Below are 4,171 nucleotides of genomic sequence, written 5' to 3'. Positions count from 1 at the left end.
ATTTTTTTGTTCAGTGCTGACTCCTGGAAACTGCCTGCACCCTGCCAAGGTTTTTTGGAAGTACCGTAATTTACCCTTGCCTGCTTCCTAGGGCTGAGAGAAAGCAACTGGTTCAAGATCACCCAGTTGGCTTTATATCTTAGGTGGGACTAGAACTCGCAGTTCTCCCAGTTTCTAGCCTGATACCTTAATTACTACTCCAAAGTGGTTCTCCCTTCCCCCCCATAAAGATTGTATAATAAACCTATAAGTGTCATGATGAATGTCAGTATTTGTCAGGGCTGACCAATTGCCTTTATAGATAATTCAGGCTGCATATGGACTTGGGTGTAAGTCCTGTATACCCTTGGAATTCCTATTCAGAAATGTCTTGAATACTGCAATACTGCAAACACAGTATGATTGATGCTGCCATAAGCCATGTTTCCAATATTATTTTCCAAGCCAAGTATGAATGCATTTTAAAGAAAATGTACTAAAATGATGTGTACATAGATAAAACCAATATATTTAAAAGGCTTACATATGCAAAATGAGTGCAGAATTTAAAAAAGAATAACTCAAGAAAATTTGCTTAATATGATCACTGAAATTTCATACAGCCTTTTGGTAAAATAACAGGCTGATGTACAGCCTGGGAAGAAACAGTCTTAAGGTTGGTTAAATGAAAAACTCTGAAATAAAACTTGACAGAGTTACCTATCTCTCACTGTGGCTATTCAATTACAATAAGTATGTACAATTAAGTAATATATTAGGTTACAATTAAGAATATAATTTAATTGGGAGATTAAACCATTCAAATGGTAAAAATGATTTTGAGAGGAGTAATTAGTGGTGTATGGATATTAAAAAAAACAAGTGAAAATGAGAGTAAATCTGTAATACAGAAAAGATAAAAATTTTGTTTTGATATTTTATTTTATTTTATTTTACTTTATTTTATTTTCAGGTTTATATACCACTTCTATGGAACTCTTAACACTATCTTTCATACCTCTTTTTTTGCAACTAAGGTTAAAAACATATAGTGTTCATAATAACAACACAATATAGCACATAATGCAAAGCCAGTTTAGTGCCAGAGATGAGTATCAATAGTTCAATTAACGAGAGGGAGCAGTTCACAAGATTTCTACTCCTACCATCTGCTTTAAAAAAAAAAAGTCTTTGGTGACCTGTTATTCAAAGGATAGATTTTTAAGCTATTTTGATTATTTACCTTTTATATACTTCCCAGTGTCAGGAATTGAGCTTAATCTGCTGGATGCAAGACCTGTATTTGACCTTTATACTTTTTTAAATAAAATTGATTACGTACCATGCTTTATCTCTCATGACAAAATGTTGTGGCTTTGTTCTGAGGCAAGTGGAAGAACGGATGCTTCCTTTTAAAAACTGGATTTCTGCAAGGTATGGACACAGAGAAAGGGAAGGGTATATCCGTGTGTGTGTGTGTGTGTGTGTGTATGTGTATGTATATATGTACATACTTTATTTTCTTTTATTTTCTTCTATTACTCCCTACCCAACTATCTTGTACCGTAGGTTGGTCTGAACTCAAAAAGAATGGCCAAGTAATTCCATTCATTTCTGCGGTGGAGAGCAGATTTGAGTCCAGATTGCTCCATGTAGAGAGTAAGGCTGATCTTAATGGAGATATGCAGGAACTGTTACCTAAAAGCACAAGGCACTAAAAATTACATTGATAACATTCAGAAGCAGTTCAGGAAGACACCTCTTTAATTCACAGGAGGAGGAGGAGGAAGAGGAGGAAGCACAGCTCAATCAGGCCTGCAGAATTCTTTGATTGTAGCCAATCTCAATAAAAGTAGTTTTAGCCTTCCTGTGGAGCCGATTTCATGATCTGGTCTACCTAATGGAGCTGAGTCCTTTGCCTCGGTCACAATGCCACGCTGATTGGCTTGCTTCCTAATTTGAAGGGAGAATGTTGGTTTGTTCCCAGCTGGGTGTTCTCCAGATATCTTCAAGCCTTCCAAAACCCAGGCAGTAGGCCAATGACTACGCGGAAAGAGGAGAATTATGGGAGTAGAAGTCCAGCCCATCTGGAAGGCACCAGGTTAGGGAACTGCATACCCCATCATCAGTGTCAATGCTCAGCCCATCAATTCCTGTTCTATAAATACTGGGGCTTCTTTAGAGACGATGGGCAGCCAGACTGATCGCTCAGTGTTCCCCCCTTCCCTGAAAGACCCAGGTGTTCATGGGGAGGGGGGGGAATGTTCTAGTGAGCTGTTTCAAACTCTGGTTGTAATTGGTTCCAGACCCCAGCTGGCTGTTGCAGCATTGCATGGCTGGGGTGTTTAACCGCAAGGCTACAGAGCCTTGGCATGTGTCCTGCTCCAGGAACTCCATCAAAGCCGAGAGACCGTCCTGGCCCTTTGGATCCAAATTCATTCCAAATGTTCCAATTATCAAGGCCTCCCACCAGCATCTTTTGGCTTCTTGGCTCCAGGACAAAAATCCACAGATGAGGAGAAACAAACAGCCACGCCTTGCCCTGTCATCATGCCAGCACAGAGGCTGAGGCCTTGCAAGCCAGTCTGGGAAGAGGCCTTTGGCCTGGCAGCATATGCTCCTCCTCCCAACAGCCCCCCCCTTTCCATCACAGATTGGGTGGAAATGGATGCAAAAGTTCCCAGGCCAAGATGTGTGTGGAAGAATTCAGGCTGGGGGGGGGGGGGGCGGAACGCCAAAATGTCTTTCTCCTTTCTTCCAGATCATGGCCACAGTGTGGGAAAACAGGAAGACCTCCACCCCTAGGATTTATTTATGTATCCATTTGTTTATAAACTCTATTTATATTATAGGGTTCTCTTTACGTTTTCAATATATGTCTGTGTGTGGATATATGGGAGCTTACATTGCACAGTACAGGTAGTCCTCAACTTACAACAGTTCATTTAGTGACCGAAATTACAATGACACTGAAAAAAAGTGAGTTATGACCATTTTTCACACTTAGGACCGTTGCAGCATCCCCATGGTCATGTGATCAAAATTCGGATGCTTTTTTTTAAAATAATATTTTTATTAATTTTCTATTTTTCTATTTTTACATTTAGGTATTTAAAAAGCAATGTGGTGGCTGGGTTAATCAATAGTTCAGTAACATACAAAAATCTTTAGTACAAATCTCAAACTACAACCTCAAATATTTCCTCTTTTTTCCCCTTAATATCTACTATCTCATATTTAAGCTTATACAGTTCTTATTATATCAACTAAATAAAAACATCATTATTACATTTATCAATAAATTTTTAGTTTATACCTATCTTAATTACTTTTACATTCAATCTTTACAGTCAATCAATGTTCTGTTATTAGTTTTTCCCAATTTTTAGTTTCCCATCAATATTCAAATTTAACATTTGATATTTAAAATTTTAGGTAACCAAAGTTTCCCTTATCTCAATTCATAACAGAATCTAATATTCAAAATACACATTTTATCTATTTGGGTATAGTCTTGTTCCATTTCCTAAAAGTTATCTATTTCCCCCTATCCTACACCATCTAATTAATAATACAGTATCCCCTTTAATAAATCAAAGCCCATTATATATATTGTCTGAATTAATCAATAAATCAAACATATTCATAATTTTGGGGGGGTCTAATTTTTAAGTATTAAACAAATAGCATCCTTCTTTTCAACTAATTTCCAAAAGTTTTAAATTTATTGACCAAAATTTCCCTTATCTCAACTTCTCCCTTTGACCTCCTAATTAGTAATATAAAATCCCCTCTGATAAATCAAAACCCCAATTTTCTTCAGCCTTATTCTGGCTTTCTTTCTTTGCCAGCTAGCCTTCCATGTCAACACTTTTAAATCATCAAATAGATCTCCCTCTATTATTATATATATTGTTTGGAATAAGAGAGACCATTTAGATTACCTCTCATCGGCCGATACGCTCCCACAGAGAGGGTCTCCTCAGGGTGCCGTCAGCCAGACAGTGTCGGTTGGCGACCCCCAGGGGGAGGGCCTTCTCTGTTGGAGCCCCCACCCTTTGGAACAAACTACCCCCAGAGATCCGGGTGATTCCGGATCTCCCCTCCTTCCGCCGCGCCCTCAAGACATGGCTATTTCAGCTAGCCGGACTGGCCTAAGGGGTATTTTAATTTGGTTTTTAAAATAATTTTA

Source organism: Protobothrops mucrosquamatus, unplaced genomic scaffold, assembly GCF_001527695.2.
Source record: "Protobothrops mucrosquamatus isolate PMUCROS unplaced genomic scaffold, P.Mucros_1.0 scaffold616, whole genome shotgun sequence".
Taxonomy (NCBI): domain Eukaryota; kingdom Metazoa; phylum Chordata; class Lepidosauria; order Squamata; family Viperidae; genus Protobothrops; species Protobothrops mucrosquamatus.
This window is presented reverse-complemented; position numbering follows the sequence as displayed.